At 40.5% G+C, this 20296-nt stretch overlaps 1 protein-coding gene across 1 annotated transcript in view; it reads right to left on the bottom strand.

Moving 5' to 3' along the window:
- Nucleotides 1-20296, bottom strand: part of RIT2 (Ras like without CAAX 2) — a gene marked incomplete at both ends in the record, with an annotated part of 193576 nt that overhangs the window by 94253 nt on the left and 79027 nt on the right. The window lies entirely within an intron of this gene.

Below are 20296 nucleotides of genomic sequence, written 5' to 3'. Positions count from 1 at the left end.
ACTTTCGTGTTGACCATTATAATTTATTCATGATGTATCTTTTACCCAAGGGCTTTCTTATATATCATTCAAAATATTTCACCTGCTACAAGAAAAGTTCATAGACTAAGCTCCAAAATAGCAGACTAATAGGCAATTTAAGGGTAGGATTCTGCTTTGAGACTTACTCAGAATTTCAAAATCTGTAAACTATTACCACTGGCAACCCCAGGAGAGTTTATTAAATACCAAGCTACGGCACAGAGTGGATCAGGCCATATTCTATCCCGTCCTCTTGAAACAGCGTGTGTAACAAGTAGGGCAGCAGTGGAGAGGAACACAGATGTCAAACAAAAAGGATTCCGCACTCTGCTGGTTCAGGCGAAACAATGACTGGAGATCTCTGTTCCCAGGTCTTTGCCTGCCATCTTCATTAGATGGCCACTGGATTAATAAACAAGGCAATACCAAACTGCAGACCATACCCAAGGTCTTCAAGTTATGGGCAGGGAGTGTTAATGACTAAACACAGAGACATACTCCCTGTCCCTCACTCACCCTCAGATCTCAGGCTTTCCTGCCAGAACAAGGGTCTCTCCACACTCCCTCATGGCCCTGTGCCCAGGTGGCCAAGAAGGTCAACAGCACCCTGGCCTGTATCAGAAATAGTGTGGCCGGCAGGAGCAGGGCAGGGATCGTGCCCCTGGAGTCGGCACTGGTGAGGCTGCACCTTGAATCCTGTGTTCAGTGTTGGGCCCCTCACTACAAGAAGGACGTTGAGGTGCTGGAGTGTGTCCAGAGAAGGGCAACGAAGCTGGTGAGGGGGCTGGAGCACAAGTCTTATAAGGAGCAGCTGAGGGGACTGGAGTTGTCCAGTCTGGAGAAGAGGAGGCTGAGGGGAGACCTTATCGCTCTCTTACAACTACCTGAAAGGGGGTTGTGGCGACGAGGGTGTTGGTCTCTTCTCCCAAGTTACTAGTGATAGGACAAGAGAAAATGGCCTCAAGTTGCGCCAGGGGAGGTTTAGCTTGGATATTAGGAAAAATTTCTTTACCAAGAGGGTGGTCAGGCATTGGAACAGGCTGCCCAGGGAGGTGGTGGAGTCACCATCACTGGAAGTGTTCAAAAAACGTGTGGACATGGCATTCAGCACATGGTTTAGTGGGCATGGAGGTGTTGCGTTGACAGTTGGACTTGATGATCTTAAAGGTCTTTTCCAACCTTAATGATTCTGTGATCCTGTGACCACCTAGAACTGTTCTGCACCATGGTTAGTAGGGTAGTCTCCTTTGTAGGAGGAGCTGAACAAGGCCAGGAATCTTTCAGGCTGAGCAGACAATAGAAACCTTGTGTGGAGTTAAACTTGTGGATTAAGGCTCCTGAATTCAGCTGTCTGCGTAGCTGCAGGCCACGACCTAAACTCCCGTCATAGATAATGGTAAACTAGCCAATGCAGTTAATGGACTACAGATTGCTTCTGCTGATGACAAATAGGTATCTAATTATCTGGAGGTTTTTTATCTGTTTTAGAGTGAGCTTAACATCCACACAACTGGATGGAGCTGCTAGCTCCCATGCAGACACCTAGAAGTAGATGTTTTGGTATGAAACCTAAATTCCAGCCCAGATGACCAGTCATAGGCTGAGATTTCATAAATCAACTACTGTAACACTGCATGATTATTCTGCACAGCCTTTTACAAAGAATGAGCTCTGCTTAAGTGGGATGATCCACCTCTAGGAAGTGCTCAGAACCGTGTACACTCATTTATAACCATTTACGGCAAACTAAGAAGGAATCAGGTCACAAATCACTGTTGAAGTTACTCATAGTAAATGACCTTCTGCAGCATGAGGACTCCCAGGATCACTCCCCAGGAATGCTTAATGTCTTTCCTTGACTGCCAGGAAACTCTTGAGTTCCAAATTTTACACACTGAATCATTCCAAAGGGGAAAAGGTGCTCAGTTTTTAGGCACCCTTCTTGAGTCAGAGTCATTTACCTACGCATTCTGCTTCATGCCTGGGCATAATTATGACTTTAAGGATATGAATTAATTTACTTCTGCAGTTTTATATTATGACATGTTATTGCTGCTGATGTATTAGACTAAACAGCCAAAATATTTTAGTGTCATGTTTGCAGTGATTCATTTTCAGAGGCATTAATTATCCTATATGAACTGGATTAGGAACATCCACTTGGTTTTCTGTTGTTAACTCAGTCATTTCCACTCTTATTTTCTGATGTTGACTTTCACTTCTCAGCTTTTTTCCCTCAGCATGATTGCTCATTACAGAGTGAAGGACTCTAAGGTCAAACATAAATAAGCTTTTTCTTGGATTTCAAAATAAGTTTTTCTCTCTAGGGTTTTCTTTTTCCCAAACATAATAATATATATTAAGAAAAAGAATAAATATAATTTCCAATAAACATACTATAACCCTTGCAATAAATACATGCATATTATATATACAAGACAAAGGAGTAATATGTAATTAAATCTCTTTGTTCATTTATTAGTCCAAGTCCTACTTCAGATTTCACAGTTTACATGTATCTCCACAGTGAGCAGAACCCAAAATCCAAGTTCACCTGTCTTTTGTGAGTGTTCAGAGGTAGATATAGACCCAAAGCTAAATAGATATAGCTTTACAGATTTTTCCAGTGGTTTTGTTTTTATATTTTGCCCGGTTCTCTTATAAAATAAGCAACAGTGTATCTGTGCACATGGCACACTAATATCTTCTTTAATTGTTTTCTGCTGTAAAAGTGGCTTTTAATTTTTTTTTTTTTAATTATTCAGGAATAGCACTAGATGCCATTTGCTACTGAAGAGGGGGAAAATATGAAACAGTCCCAAGTCAGTAAATGCCAAAGGGAAGAAACAGAAGGAAATCACATCTCCTCAGAAGGAAATCAATTCTGAGAATTAAAGTGAAGATTTGTCATGCTTATAGCACTTTGCAGCTTGACATCAGTTTCTAATACTCTCTTGTGTATTATGACTAAGACTTAACTGAAAAGCGTGGTAAGAAATTTTTTGAAACAAAGTCACCATTCTTCTTGGGATAGACGTTATACTTAAGAAAAAGCATCAAGTCTGGATAGAAACAAAATAATTTTTTTCTAAAAATTGAAATAAAGCAGCATAACTTTTTCTTTTTCCATTATAATTGAATGCAGGAAAAACCTGATACTTATTCTCTTATGATCATATATGCCTACCTGTTGTTGAAGAAAGTTAGCTAGAAAATCTCTCAATGACTATGTTGCTCCTAAATACATGTCACATTTGCCTTTTATGAGTTATCAGGCATCCTACATGATTTTTCAAAAATGACAGAATGGCCTCACAATGACATAGAGCAGCTTCCTCAACACGTTCAGATGCATCCCATCCTGTTGTATCGAATTGCATACACCCAGCTTAACTAACCATGTCCCTTGTCCATCCCCCTTTACTAAGGGTAGTATATATCTTCCTCAAACTCTCTTGCGAGGCATAAAGACCTGGGAGGCATAAGAGCTCACCTTGCCCATAAAGGTCACTCACTCATTTCAGCAGCAGCCCCATATTTTTCTTGCTCTATGTTTAGTTGACAACGTACCTGTAGAAACCCATTTCATTGTCATTTACATCTCTTAAAAATTTCGACTCCAGCAATGCTTTGGCTGTCATAATCCAATCAATTCATGCCCAAGAAAAAATTCCATACTGATCCTCGGGAGACTGTCCCTGTTTCCACATTTCATCCTTCTGTAAATGCTTGCCTTTTCTATTAGGTTTTAGAAGAACAACTTAGTAAAGAAGAAAATACTTATCCTCCAGTTTCTCTCTGTGATCTTGATTTATACCCTTTAATCCTGCTTTTCAAATGAGCACGAGAAAGCTTTTCATAAAGAGCAATATTTTTAATCAGTTTTAAAATTCATATTGTTTTCAAATACATATAAATAGGACTTGTATGTTTGGGATTTTTTTTTTCATTAGAAATCCTTAGATCAGAATCCTTTCCAAATAAGATCAGTATCTTAATGTTGCCAGAAAAGGAAACAAAGGCATTGAGCAGCAAAGTCACACAGACTGCATTTAGATACATAGAGCCTTGTAAAGGATTAATTTATGAGTTGCTATCAAACATAACAGTCTGTATTGAACGTTCAGCTCAGGACAACCCTACCTTGCTGACTGAAAGAATCTAGGAAGGTATATCACAAAGTTCACTGAAGCCAAGCCTGATTTACTGTTTCCTAAGTATTTCCTCTTGAACAATGCTGGAGAAAGAGTGCTGGGCTAGAAAAGCTTTTATCCAACTCAGAATAGAAATGGTTAAGAAGTAACCTCTTCCACATCACCATTTCACACCAGCAGAACTTAAAACTGAAGCCAGTTCTCCTGGATCCCTGTGTTACACATCGCTAATAAATAGCCTGTCAGCCCCAAAAGGATAAGAGAAAAAAGGGGGGAAGAGGAGAACTAACACACAAAAAAAAAGACCCAGGCAATGAGCAGAGGGTCACTATACGTGTCCCTGCTTTTTCATCGTGTTTGAGGAGGAAACACAGTGCAATGCTTAGAAGTGCAGTCCTTCTCCATGCTCCTCAGAAGTGTAGTGCTTAGAAATTTAAAGATGCAACACCTCAGAAACAAAGGTGTCATGTTTTTCAAACTACACACACACTCCAAACATTTTGATGTCTGTTCTTTTTTTATGATCTTGGCTTGCATCTCTGGAAGAGGTCAGAGTCTCCCCAGGGAGGCCAGCCTCACAGTTTGAGAAACGCCGTTTTCTATATCTTCTCATCTTATGTTCTGCTTGACTTTAGAACCGGGAATCTGCTAACAGATGTTCTTAATCAAAGCTGTCTCCCTGATTACCACAGGGGTCATTCTTATTATGAAGGGTTTTTTTACATTTCTAGTGAACACTGGCAAAGGGGAGTGTATGTTTGGAAATAGGCAGGATATTGTGCATCTATGACAATGAACAAACAAGGGTAAAATGAACAAAAAGGACACCAGAAACTCAGTGGGGAAAAAAAATCTTTCAAAAACAGAGAGAATCAGAAGTAAAGACCGTACAACATAAAAGAAATACGTAAAAATGTATTGTTCACTTAAAAAACAAAATCAGAGATTTTGATTACAAGAAAGTTGAGAATTTCTTCTATCTCAGGAGAGTTTTTGCCAATACGGTCAGAGATTATTTTTCAGCAGCAAATTATTTTTTAAAGCCAAAGTGCAATCCTTCCATATCTCTCTGTTAATAAACTGTCTTACACACATAAACATCACAGTTGACTTCACTGGGATTGAATTTCATTCACCTGACACTGCTTGTCATAAAGTGTGCGTTGCTTTTCTCTTACCTCGTGAAATAGATTTGCCTAACGAACCTACACTGGTGAGAAGTGCTGTGACAATTATCTGGTTTTCACTAATTTTTTAGTCCTTTAGGGGTGGGGGGTGGGGCATAAAAGCAAGTAGCTTTTAAGAGCTTATTTGTAAAAGCAAGAACCAAGAAGCCTGCAGTAGTTTAAAATAAGAAAGCATCCAGGTAGGAAGTTGGGTGGATATTATATATTATAACCACTCTAATAACTCTACTAATCTAGATGCAAAGGATGGGATTCGTTTCATCTGGTTTCTGCCACTGAAGAGGTAGTCATCTATTCGACATGAGTCTTCAAGTCTCTCTTGTATCTTTTACCCAAGGGCTTTCTTATATATCATTCAAAATATTTCACCTGCTACAAGAAAAGTTCATAGACTAAGCTCCAAAATAGCAGACTAATAGGCAATTTAAGGGTAGGATTCTGCTTTGAGACTTACTCAGAATTTCAAAATCTGTAAACTATTACCACTGGCAACCCCAGGAGAGTTTATTAAATACCAAGCTACGGCACAGAGTGGATCAGGCCATATTCTATCCCGTCCTCTTGAAACAGCGTGTGTAACAAGTAGGGCAGCAGTGGAGAGGAACACAGATGTCAAACAAAAAGGATTCCGCACTCTGCTGGTTCAGGCGAAACAATGACTGGAGATCTCTGTTCCCAGGTCTTTGCCTGCCATCTTCATTAGATGGCCACTGGATTAATAAACAAGGCAATACCAAACTGCAGACCATACCCAAGGTCTTCAAGTTATGGGCAGGGAGTGTTAATGACTAAACACAGAGACATACTCCCTGTCCCTCACTCACCCTCAGATCTCAGGCTTTCCTCCCAGAACAAGGGTCTCTCCACACTCCCTCATGGCCCTGTGCCCAGGTGGCCAAGAAGGTCAACAGCATCCTGGCCTGTATCAGAAATAGTGTGGCCGGCAGGAGCAGGGCAGGGATCGTGCCCCTGGAGTCGGCACTGGTGAGGCTGCACCTTGAATCCTGTGTTCAGTGTTGGGCCCCTCACTACAAGAAGGACGTTGAGGTGCTGGAGTGTGTCCAGAGAAGGGCAACGAAGCTGGTGAGGGGGCTGGAGCACAAGTCTTATAAGGAGCAGCTGAGGGGACTGGAGTTGTCCAGTCTGGAGAAGAGGAGGCTGAGGGGAGACCTTATCGCTCTCTACAACTACCTGAAAGGGGGTTGTGGCGACGAGGGTGTTGGTCTCTTCTCCCAAGTAACTAGTGATAGGACAAGAGGAAATGGCCTCAAGTTGCGCCAGGGGAGGTTTAGATTGGTATTAGGAAAAATTTCTTCACTGAGAGGGTGGTCAGGCATTGGAACAGGCTGCCCAGGGAGGTGGTGGAGTCGCCATCCCTGGAAGTGTTCAAAAAACGTGTGGATGTGGCGCTTCAGGACATGGTTTAGGGGACATGGTGGTGCTGGATTAATGGTTGGACTTGATGATCTTAAAGGTCCTTTCCAACCTAGTGATTCTGTGATTCTGTGATTCTGTGATTCTGTGATTCTCGACAGTCAGGAGAGAGAGATGATCAACTCCAAAGAGTAATTCAACCCATCCTTAGGGAAGTGTTTAAGATACCAGGGATGACTTTCCTTCGTACCTCTCTCACTACCTCAATAGAGACTAAATGCCAAACCCAGCCTCTGAGGTCCACAATGTCAGCCACAGCCTCTGCCCGGTCATATCCTTCATGCATTTGGATGATAAGGCTTGTTCTCCTCTTCATTTCAAACTTTTAATTTAGTTTCTACAAGGTTGTTTTATTTCCAGTGGAGAAAGGTCAAGAGGATGTAACACCGAGTGCCTAAAGCCAATAGAGGATTTTTCCCTTCACAGGACACAGCAGTGGGAAATGCTCTCCCTCAGCATGGGTTAAGTTACACTTGGAGATAATAAATAGATACACTTTTTCCATCACAGAAGTCAAAGTTCCAAATCTGCTGCCTTGGCTTGCAAGATTCCAGCATGCATCAGCTATAGGCTCCCAGCAACGACAGAACAGAAAACAAGAAAGCACTGAACAATATCAGCATCACTTCACATCCTTTTCTTGCTTCCCTCCTACTTCCAGTCATCCTCTGCAAACGGCAACGACACAGGGAGCGATGCAGCAAGAGAGACAGAAAAGTTTGCGGCAGGTGGTACTCGGCCACCTGTGCCAGCCTAAACCATCTGCCACATCGCTGGGAGGAAGGAAGGGAGCTGAGCAACAGCTCAGACACAGACCAAAGAAAATGCAGGAGCTCTGGCTTAAATACCGGAGGACAGGGATTGATTCTTCTCTGCATTGTCTCTACGCTGTTCTGGCTGTACATCAAACCCCTCTCTCACGACCTTTTTTGCCTGCTCTAGTAATGATCCAGGAGCAGTTCAAAATGGGATTAGTATAAATGAGAATTAGCCCATAAGCCTGCAGTGGAAGTGGATTATTATTATAATCAGTCCCTTGATTAATGATCAGTCAGTGTCTCACGCCTTATAATTAGAGGAAGGAATCCTTGCTTCTGTTATAAAACAGCAATATCCCTTTCCTTCTGTGAATTTGTACTGGGGACAAAATGCACATCACCAATGATGGGAACAGCATAAAGACAGCATAAAAGATTCAGTCCATGTTCCTAGCAGACTAATGTCTTTCAGAACTTAATCTGACAGCCTTGCAAGGCAATATTATGAACTCTGCATTGTACAGAATCGGTAGCCTTTTCTTAACTCTGAGAATGTACAAGCAAGAAGCTGAGGCAGATACCAAAATTAATCTGTAATTTAGAAGACAACCAGCAGCAACAATATCAACCCTGTTGAAATTACTGCCTATTTATCTGACCTCTCCTCCCCCTGTTTAAGCTAATTTATTTACCTGGAAAGGGAAGCAGGGAGGAAGAAGGAGAATATTCATGACAGGTGATCTTTGCTCGAAGAAAAAGTATGGTTTTCAGTTTTGTGACAAATAGCAGCATTACTTCTTAGCTGCTAATTTCCAGGGTTTTCCAGTGGTCAGTGTACACTGTGGAAATGGAGAAGATAAGCTCGCCCAGGCAGACTAAACGACAGGGAGCCCCTCAAGACCTTGCCTATGGGCAAGGAGATGGTCCAAGCTGAGTGATGGACGGTTGGCAATTTAAGAAACGTGATTAGACTCGCACTGAACATGAAATGCAAGCATAGTCTTACATTTCTAATTTTCACAAATTTTTGGTTGAAAACTTTCTGAAATAGTTTCTCTCTCCTACCCTTCCCCCACAGCTATGTCCTTTGGCATCAACCTGTTCCCTCTAGAAATAGGCCTTCAGTCCTGGCAGGACCTGGTATTACGCTAGACCTTAGTTCAGGATTCTTTCTGAAAGTATGTGTATTGGAATGGAAACAGATGTATTCCTTCACACTGCTTAATACATCTTTAATATCTGACTACTGGAGAGACTTTATGAACTTTTAAAGTCCTGCATATAAAGAATGAATTAATTAAAAAGAAAGACTTTAATTTCTTAATCTGAGTTACTATATCAGGTTAATTCATGAGGGCATTAGTCTCACCTTCATTCACATGAGTTTGTGACTGAAGTGGTACGTCTAAATTTTCATCCTTTCTAAAAATCACCAGTTTGTGAGGTTAGTGTGATTACAGACTTCTTTAAATCATTGTGAGACACAATCTGTTTTCATCACCTGTGAATTCATGTCTCTTCCCTCATGTGGGCTTAAAGATTCAGGTTTCCCTTCTCTTTTCAATGACACTTATTCCCATCTGTGACTGGTATTGCTCACAGTCACAGACCACACAGGATTAAGTGTCATGAAAGGCAGGTGTAGATGTCCCTTCACACTCTGAACGTTGATGGGTCACTATCATACTGCCCCATTTGCTAAAAGAACATTTTGTATGCGCTTGCTATTCTGTATTCACATACAGTTCTGCATCATGGCTGGCTTATAAAGATTGAACTACATCAGCCTGATGATAGAAAAAAATAAGAAAAGAAAAATAAATGAGGAAAAAAAGACAAATGAGGACAACTGCCAATAAAATAACTTAGGACTTCAAAAATAGCATCACACAGTGACCCTTCTTTCTCACAAAGGAACTACTAAACAACCTGCACTGGCTCTCAGACCTCCAAAAGTAGCTTCTCTGCACTGAGGTTCCCAATGTTCCCACCCCCATTGCCCTCCTGCCTTCAGGTGATAACATATTTGCCAGTTTGCTGCAACTGTGCTTTTGTTAACTTTATTAATCCTGCTCTTCCAAAGATGGTTTGTCCTATGCATTAATAAAAATATGCAGTCCATCACCTGGGAGATGATATCTACTTTTCATTTATCCCAAAATATGGATGAAATCACCATATCAATTCTCCACAATACCAGTAAAAACGCCTCAGTGCTACAATTCCTAATGCAAAGAACTGTCTTTTTCTTTCATATTAATGTTAATGGTTTCTCTCTTAGGGATAAACACCTTAGTAATTTTCTCCTAAATGCAGGCACTGAAGCAATTGTCATTGTTAACTACCTCTAAAACCCCCACTGCATTTGGTTTATCGCACACCGTACAATACTTTTTCCCCCTCCTCATTGGTATGCAAGAAAAAATAAAGCCGATTTTTACCTTTTATCACAAATGCTTCATAAGTTGTAAAGGGAAAGAATTAATAGCTCAGTAATGACACTTCAGTAAACAGCAAAAAAAAAAAAAATACAACAAGCCACTAGTGAAGAGGTAATGACTGCAGCTGCAAGCAAGGGCTCGCCAGGGATTCAAACAAGCTCTTGTCAGCCTACATGGGGATTGTAGACTTGCCGCCTTCCCCAGTGAGGCTTGTGCAGCCTTGCAGAAGTGAAGCAGGAGGCTGTGGAGTCAGACACCTCATTGCTCTGATAAATGACTGCAAATGATGTTCTGGCTTGCATATATACCCTCTCATGATGACTTCCATAACAAGTGTGCTTACCTCAAACATTCCACAACGTAGGTATTTCTCTTTTCTTCCCTGTGCCCTACTCATCAGCAGAGATATAACTTGAGCTAAGAATCTGAAAAGGGGAGGGGGGGGAGAAGCAAACAATCTGCAGAGTGGCTATTTCAGACTTTTGTAGCATTTCATCAATTGTGCTCTCATTTCTGCCACTGAAATTTAGCTCAGTGTTTATTTGAGGGCTGTGCTCCCTGAGGACTACATAAATCATCACCAATACAAATGCAAAATAGCTATTTTATAGCTGCACTGATTTTGTATTGCTTACAATAATATAATCTAGTATGACTCTGTGACACAAAAGGACTAAGCTGTCATGTCCTTGTGACTTCCATCATGAAGGAGATCCCACCGTTCTCTTTTCTTGGCATTTGCACTAATGTTTCTGGTGCAGGTGAGATGACGAGGTAGCATTACGTGCACAGAGATAGTCACTGGATTGGCATCTGTACAGTCCTGCAACACCGCACTCCGTGACCTTCTGGGGACTTGTGGGAACAGAGACTTAGCTGAAACAGCAGGAACATGTGTCACCTCCACTGTGAGCAGTTCACAAAATGTCTTTAAGGTACCTTCATGTGCAGTGCAGCTATCCTGCACTAAGAGATGTTCAGCGGGACCAATTCTTCTCTAACAATTCAAACAAATGTCCAATTTTTTATGGAGTTGATCATCACTTCATACATTCATGAAGACTTAATGTAGATCCACTGCTAGGATATCGAGGCTTTAACGTAAATCAGAAATAGTTTAACTGAAGCTAAGTTACTTCCAGTGGTATAAATGACGCCCAGTGGAGTAAATAATACCAAGTTCCATTTTCAGATCCATAGCCCCTGTGTCTTCCTATAAAACAGGATCACAGAATCACAGAATCACAGAATCATTAAGATTAGAAAAGACCTCTAAGATCATCAAGTCCAACAGTCAACCCAACACCATCATGTCCACTAAGCCATGTCCCACAGTGCCACAGATTCTTTAAACACCTCTAGAGATGGTGATTCCACCACCTCCCTGGGCAGCCTGTGCCAATGCTTGACCACCCTCTCAGTGAAGAAATTTTTCCTAATATCCAAGCTAAACCTCCCCTGGCGCAACTTGAGGCCATTTTCTCTCGTCCTATCACTAGTAACTTGGGAGAAGAGACCAACATCCACCTTGCCACAACCCCCTTTTAGGTAGCTGTAGAGAGTGATGAGGTCTCTCCTCAGCCTCCTCTTCTCCAGACTGAACAACCCCAGTTCCCTCAGCCGCTCCTCATCAGACTTGTGCTCCAGAGCCCTCACCAGCTTTGTTGCCCTTCTCTGGACATGCTCCAGCACCTCAACGTCCTTCTTGTAGTGGGGGGCCCAACACTGAACACAGGATTCGAGGTGCAGCCTCACCAGTGCCGACTCCAGGGGCACAATCACTTCCCTACTCCTGCTGGCCACACTATTGCTGATACAGGCCAGGACGCTGTTGGCCTCCTTGGCCACCTGGACACGCTGCTGGCTCATATTCAGCCGGCTGTCAACCAGCACCCCCAGGTCCCTTTCCGCTGGGCAGCTCTCCAGCCACTCCTCCCCAAGCTTGTAGCGTTGCACGGAGTTGTTGTGACCCAAGTGTCAGACTGTCCAGATCCCTCTGCAGAGCCTTCCTGCCCTCGAGCAGATCAACACTCCCACCCAGCTTGGTGTCATCTGCAGGGGGATGAGGGAATAGTTTTCATTTCTTTAGAAAAAAGCTGTGAGGACAAAAAGAGCACTCCAAAACTGGAGTCATGAAGTATCTAGGTTAGAGCAATAGATCCTGAAAGATGCTGAATAGCTTCTGAGATATGCCAAGACTGTCCAACACAAGGACATAACTTATCTGCAATTTTGAAAGTTAGTAGAGTCTTCAAGTCTTCAGCTTGCTTCAAGGTGTTAGTCAGGTACCCCACTGTAAGCAAGAGAAGATCTGATTTCTGGCACCGGCACAACCGATCCAGCTGCTGTTAAGCAGTTTTGTCCTTTTAAAAGCAAAGATTGCTCCCTGACATGGTTTGTTTCACATCATCCTGTTGCTCTGATAATGACATGGAACTCCCATGGCAACAATTTATTCTCCTCAGCCATTAGGCACAAAATAAAAGTAGGCACAAAAATCTATGCAAGCTATGCAAGCTTGCTTCTGTGGAAGCAAGGAAAATACATATCTGAAAAATACCCTGTCTAAAAAAGGATGAAAAAAATGTTCCATATTTTCACTAATAATTGTCTTGAATTTCCATTTTGCTCTTCATTTCCTCTTTTAAAAATTTGGATAGATGCAATGAAATTCCTGAGATTATGAAGGAAAAGTGACAAGCAATGGAGTTCAAAATTTACTGAGGTTTACTTTTTCTTTTCTGTTTTTTTATTGGGGTGGGAGATGCCACTTCCACGTTCTGGGGCAAAACTATTGGAACTTCAGCTGTGAAAGACATCTTTTTTTTTAGGCTTTTCCATCCCCACCTGCTAGTGTGAAATGAAAACAAAATCTTTAGAAAACCTTTTCCTGCCAGATCTCTCATGCAGTTTTGCAATTCAAAGGTTTGGATGATTCAGATAATACTGTATAACTTTTTGCTCTCTTTCGTTTTGGTCTGGAGACATCACCATTCAGTGTATTGGTAGAGTATCCAGCAGCTACAGAATAGCATAAAAGACAAACAAGTTTTGATAAATTACACTTCTTTGGGACAACCTCCTTTTCCTGAGAAGCATTAACACCTGGCTCTGCAAAAGACCTTTCTCTTGGTGATTTATTGTCAGGTCAAATGGCACCAGGCGCTGCTGTTACATATACTTGTTTTCTCAGTATGCAAGCCAAGATATTAGTCCTAGAAATACCTTTTTGGTGGGAATTTTGTGAGAATTGATACGGGTAGAAAACAGTTTTCTGTCCACTGGAGTCCATGGTTTCTGTAGAGCTGCTTGGTAACAAGTAGCTTTTGATAGACAAAACTGTAAAATGGAATTCCTACTGACATGACCTAGGTAAGTCACACAAATCTAAAGAAATTAAGACACACTTAGAACATGTCCAACGTCTGCTGGAAGTAACTTCAAAGGGCTTCAGTGCTATTCAATAGTGGGGAGCAACCATACAGTTTGCAATGTTAGAAGAAAGGGCAGATTTACATAATCACAGTCTTGCAGAGGACCTGGATGAATTTTAAGCATACGGCTGAGAGAGTTGGGGTTGTTCAGCCCAGTGAAGAGAATGCTCCAGGGAGACCTTATAGCAGCTTTCCAGTAGCTGGAGGGAGCCTGCAAGAAAGCTGGAGAGGGACAGGACAAGGGACAATGGTCTTAAACTGAAAGATAGTAGATTTAGAATAGCTATAAGGAAGAAAGTCTTCACTATGAGGGTGGTGAGGCACTGGGACAGGTTGCCCAGAGAAGTTGTGGATGCCCCATCCCTGGAAGTGTTCAAGGCCAGGTTGGATGGGGCTTTGAGTAACCTGGTCTAGTGGAAGGTGTCCCTGCCCGTGGCAGGGGAGGTGGAAACTAGATGATCTTTAAGGTCCCTTCCAACCCAAACTGTTCTATGATTCTATGATTCTCTTGTGCTTATATAGGTGTTTTCCATACAATGTACACTAGAACACAACAAAAAAGCAGGAAATACTACAAGGAAAGATCTGTAAAGAAGTAAAAAGGATTTTGCTACTTTTATGAGAATTTGTAATGAAGTATTTTCTTATTTTATTTTAAATGCTTAGTCTTACTGTTTTTTAAAAAGTTATAAACCAACCATTCAGTGGTATCATTGGATATTTATCTATTTTTGCAAGTTATTACTTAAAGAAAGACAAAGAACAGCAAGAAAGAAAGCATTTTCAGATTAAAAAGAAAAATTTATTGAGAAAGAAAAGGTTACACTGGAAAGTATTCCTCCACCAGCACTACGGGACTGCTAGCATTTACTTTAGTGAAGTTGAATGGTATTGAGGGGCAGGAAATCAGTATTGCTAGACTCTCTAAAACCTGGTGTTCACACAAAATGCCTGATCCCTGCAACATGTTATTGCACCTGTTTGTCAGAAAGATAAATGAAGACCTAGAAATACAAACTGATTCATACTTTATTGCTCCATGATTCATTCACTGACAGGGATGGGAAAAGAAGTTGGGAATCTTAGTTGCTAGTTGTCTGCTCTTGCTAAACTAACATAATCTTTTTTTTGACAGTGGATGCCTAGATCTTTTCCTATTGAAGCCAAAGAATACTTTGCCCATAATCTGAAGGAAAGTGGAGTCAGGTCTGCAATTTCATCTATGATTAATGGAACTTTTTTTTTCACTCAGTATTTGTGCCAAATGTTTCTTCAAAATCTGTCCATTCTCAAATAAAATGACTTGGTCATGGGAGAGATTCTAGTTCTCCCTAGAAAGTACAGAAGAGCTTGTCTTGAGAATCCACCAAATTTTCACTCTGATGGTTTGACTAAGTATGTCATCATCAGCCTGTGAAACAACATATATAAAAAAAATTAATGTTCTTCACCTAATACACTGTGTTAATGGTTGCTACTTAGTTCACTACCACTATGCTTTAAAAATAAAATGGATTTCATTTACTCACTACAGTACCTAACAGAAAGTGCACTAAAATTATTTTCCCCTAAAAAGAACATGCTGTAAAGGCCCATTAAAATATAATTACTGCCAAAAAGGCATTTTACATTTCCTTGAGATAAGCTGCAGTAGCGTAGTTTGAAATTCAACTTCCATTGATTCAGGATTAGAGCAGCATGTTTAGATAATAAGCAGGATCTCAGATAACAGCCTGAGTGAGTCATCGGACTATCGTGTTTAGTCTGAGAAAGTGTGTTTATCTGAAGGGCTCTTGGGACTAATATGGTTCCTCTTTAAAGCTTGAAGCAGGGGGCAAAAATCATAGTCCTGGAGGTTGGCAGGATAAACATGTCCTGTGATTTGCTAGCAATTTGAGAGATGGATTTCACTACAGAGCGCACTGCTGTTGTCAGGTTGAAAAGTGTCTGCCTGGAAATGAATTCATGTGCACACAGCCCCAGACAAAGGAAAATCTCACTGCAATAGCATGCCGTCACATTTTAAGGCCAATTTTTCAAGTCTCTGGATCACACCTGGGAAATATACTGGTGCACTAAGTTTATCATAAAAAGCTCACGTTTTAACAAGCAAAAATTGGTGCAATAATCTTGAAATGTACTGTCTCACTGACAGGTACAGAAATCCATTTTCTTGCTTATTTGGCTGCTTCACGTCTGAAAACAAGTTTGCCTTCCTACACAGGGTCATCCCAGCTTGGTTTTTTGGTGAAGGGAATGCTGTCTGATGCTCTTTTAACGTTTGTTGTGAGGTCTAACAGGGAGGTTGGTAATGTGTCATCAGGAGGAAAGCTGTAGCAAGAATAAAAGCTCCTGTGTCAGTCAACAGTTTATAAATACAGCAGGAGAGATAACTGCTGTGTACGCTCCACGAGGAGGAATTCAAACCATGCTCCAGAAGAGCGACATATTTTTAAGTTAGAAGAGAGAGTGAGAAAGCATGAATGAGTGAACAGAAGGTTTCTATAACTCTGTGTGGAGGCTTTTTGTGCATGGTTGGAGCAGTTGGGGGTTGTCAGTCTCAGAATAATTGTGAAGGGAACTGAACACAGAATAAAGGACTTGAGGTCTGAATGTCCTTTCATTTGCACCCACAAGTTTCCTGGAAGTCAAAGAGTTTACATCAATTCAAAACAAATAAATGTAAAAGCAAATGAGGTTTATGACACACTGGATAAGGAAAGGAAAACCCCAGGACTACCACCCCCCCATCACTTCTCCCAACCTTAAGGGACAGAGAGAGGCACATGGGTGAGTTTCAAGAGAGAGTTACTCAAGAAACGTCCCATGAACATGGTTGAACAAGAAAGCTCAAGCTATCTTCACGGATAACGGTTTACATTTGCAGATTTCCATTAAGATTGTATTATTTACTCCGCATGCCAAATTGTAGCTAGCCTAGAGGGTTAAAAGCTAACTAAATAAAATTCCTCCTGAAGCTCATTCTCACATTTACTCTGTTAGGTTTTATTTGTTTTTTGGTTTTCTTTTAATTGAAATGTACGTGCAACAAAAAAACCCTTTTGGTTTAAGAAGAGAACTCCTGGTTAAAGAAGAGACAAAGGCATCATTGATAACTTCTTCTAGCAGTAAATGAGAGGCTAAGGATACATCTTCTAGATTCAGCTGTGCCACTGAAAAACAAAACCAACATCAATTTTTTGTTCCTTTCCTTCTTGCTGCCACGTTTTCAAGACTTGTGGTAGGAATTGCTCAAGTAAGTGCTGTTTATGACAGTTCAGCTACGAGCAGCTACATCAGCAATACCTGCTCTTGAAACTCTCTGAGGTAAATGCAACCTTGTTCTGTCTGAAGTTGATTGCGATGAGGAAAGACAGGCTACCCTGCTGGCAGGTGTAGCGAGTGGTAGAAAGCAGGTGGTCGTGAGTTCAGTGAAGCATTAACTACTTACAGTAGCCCTACATACATTAAGAATGTGGCTCCTGTTGTATCTTCTATGGAAAAACAATATTGGAAGCACACTAGAGGACAAACGATGATGTAGAAAATATGTATCCAGAGTTCATGGAACATCAGTCTGCTTCCTGAGAGGAGCAATCTGTTGTATTTAACAGTGTCTATGTGTATGCATGAGAAGAGGAAGGTCAATAACTAGATGGGCAATACTAACAGTTTAGTCATGTTTCTGGTTTTCAGTTTGTTTGAATGTTTTTTAACTTCAGAAAATTGAGAACCAGAAATATATTTCTGAAGCATCAAGTATGTTTTTGGTGCTCCAAACTGTATCTATCAGTTAACATCAAATATTTCTACCCAGTTTCAGGTATGAAATCAGATGTGGATCTTTAACTGTGAACTTGACATTAAAAAACTAGGTTAATTATTAGTAAACCACAATACTTGGTCAGTGTTGAAGTGTTCAACTAGTGCATAGGTACAGAAGGGAAAGAAGCAGCATATTTGGTGAAACATCTCCTGAAGAACAACAACAAAATACATTAACGTCAGTCGGTTTCTCTATAGACTTCTTGTGTTTCCCAAATAGGGAAGAATTACAATTTTAGCTCCTGATCTTCTGAAGGGATTAAAGTCATTATTCAAAGTTGATGATGAAGTATTTATGACTGCAAGGACACTCAGAGAGAAATGAGATTCCCACTGCATGATTTAGAAGCTGTAACACCATCTCTGCTTTAACATGAAACCCAGCGAGGTACCATCAGAGCACGCCATCAGCAGCATAACTGGGCACTTTGGATTTTTACCCTGAGCCACCAAAGTCACAGCAGAATTTCAGTTTGAACTTCAGTGAGAGTAACGTTAAGCCCTCTGTGAGGAAAGAGGCTATTTTAGCTGTTGAATTCAATGGGAGTTGGATTAGGTCTTGATTTATTCTGGAGTTGTGTAGTGCAGATAGAGAGGCAACAAATTCAGAGACATGTGCGAAGACAAGCAGCTAAATCCAGAATACTTCGAATGGACAGTTTCTGAAAAATAGCGGCCTAGGAAAGTGGGAAGAGCTTCCTAGCATAGGTACTCTGAGACATGTTTCAGTGACAGTCTGCACTGTAAGAACAGGGAAATTTAAAGGAGAGATTTTCTACTATCAATTCAACTTGCATCATGAGGTAGAACACATATGTCCAGGCTGCACAATGTCCTGTATCTGCAAAGTGTGGAGCTGCTGCCACAGATCTCTGCTATAAAATGGGTATTTTGGACCCTTCTTTAAACAACAGTTAAAACTCTCCAGCTTTTCTCTACTATTATTCCCACCAGCTCTCACTGTTTGCAATATTCTGATTTCTTTTCTTACCTTACAACTGTCAGTTCTGCTAAAATTCGTAACACTGTTAATAAGTCCGTCCCCCCAATTTAAAAAGAGGTTTTGTTCTAGCTTTTTTATATGATCAAATATCAAAAATCATGTGAGAGTTGTACAGTTTTGTAGGGAATTTTTCCTAAAAAGTGAACATCGCTGCCACAAGATAAGCTTTGTTTACATTGGAAAACATAATATTTTCAGCTTGTTCAAAGGCCAGTGTGTAGGGATAATTTTTCCTTTTTCCTAAATCTAAAAAAAAAATGTTCAAAGGGATTAAAGATTGTGCTCCATTTTTTTTATTTTAGAAGAAGCTGACAGAAAATGAAATACCATTTTAAAAATACTTGTTCTAATTAAAAAATAAAAGAAAAAATAGTGGTTTTGATTTTGGTAGGGGCTTAGGAAGAGAAAGAAACTCCTAATATCTGATTCTATAATTTTTTTGTTAACACCACAAACTTTTATGTTACTAGCAACAAAAACAAATGGAAAAAATCTAAGTAGACAAAATGATTCCTCTTGGTTTTTACATTATATTATTCCCCAGCTGAAGAATAAAAGCGCACTTTGCATTTTTGTTTCATTCATCATCCATTCTTTGCTTTGATTTTAAGCTGCTTTATTTCCTTTGTATAAATAATATTTGCATTACTGATGCAAATTTAGGATTAGGTAGCTCTATACCTACTTTACCCTCTTCTATGGTTTACAGAGTTTAACTCCTGTACTCTCTCAGAGTCTCCACAGCAAATTAGGAACACACCTATGAAGATGAACAAATCCTGTATGGCACTTGGATCCTCTTTCCATTAGCAAAAAGCTGGACACATAAACTCTGATTCATCAGCTCTCTTCAGCACAGGGTGAGAAAGCGTTTTACTTTTTAGCATTTTAACTCTACAAAATAGGACTAGAAGGAATTTAGGAGTAGAATGAAGTAGATGTAGACAGTGAACTATATTAAAAGGATAACACAGGAGGTCCCTAATACATAAATCCTTACAAGACTAAACAGCTGGAGATATAATTTCCCTAATGACTGTATACTAATGATGATATAAGGCTGAAGTTACTAGTCTCAGACTTCCTGAGTGAGCAAAGATGTTGCTTCCTCTTCTCCAACAGAAGTACAGATATTTTCAGACATACTGAGTAGCAACTATGATGTTCTTTCTTTCCCCAAGCCAAGCCATTGCTGAAGCTATGCTAGGACTGTTATGCATAAGAAATTTCTTGGGCCTGTTATAATAATAAATTCTAGGTCAATTAAATTCACAGCTTTGGAGACATGCCTAGAAATTTAGCTTAAATTTTATGGAGAATCAAACACATTCACAGGAGACTCAGCAGCGGTCACTGGTTAACTGCTGAGACGATATAATTTTGGGTCAAGGAAGAATAATTCAGGGCATCTTTTGACTCCTGAAACTGGGTTTAGTTCACTTTGAAATTGGCCTATATTTCACTCACATGTAAAACTCGTGCCACAATCCCCCTGAACTACGTTCAGCTTCTTGAACTTGATGCCATTCTAATTCCCAGCAGCAGACTGCATTTCCCATCATTTGCAGTGCCCAGCTAAGGTGCATTCAGACATTTGGGAAGCTGAGATCAAGGTTTCCAGTCTTGGAAATCCTTCCTAAATCCTTCCTAAATCTTTTTTTGTTTGTTTAAGTATCTACTGTCCTTTTTGACTGACTCATTGCTGTACAAGGTGCACATACACATACACTCATGAAACTCAAAGCCTTCAAACAGAACCTGATGCATACCTCATCAACCAGCTGCAACATTTTGATTAAACAATAGAAATATTTGAGTTGGAAAGGGGATGAACTGAGTCAGGTAGAAGAAATTGTTGCATTTAACTCCTTCTTTTGCCTTATTGTATGTGAAACTTAATACCCTGACTGATGCTCACACATGCATATACACATTATACATACACTGTGTGTTACTTTTGGCATTAAGATCTTTTCCTTATGGGTGAGCATTTGATGTTTAGGTATAATGTGGGGAGGAGAAGAATGGTAACCAAAATA

The sequence above is a fragment of the Phaethon aethereus genome, assembly GCF_964289735.1.
Source record: "Phaethon aethereus genome assembly, chromosome: Z".
Classification (NCBI taxonomy): Eukaryota; Metazoa; Chordata; class Aves; order Phaethontiformes; family Phaethontidae; genus Phaethon; species Phaethon aethereus.
Note: the sequence above shows the minus strand (reverse complement) of the source record. Positions and strands in the feature narration are given on the sequence as shown.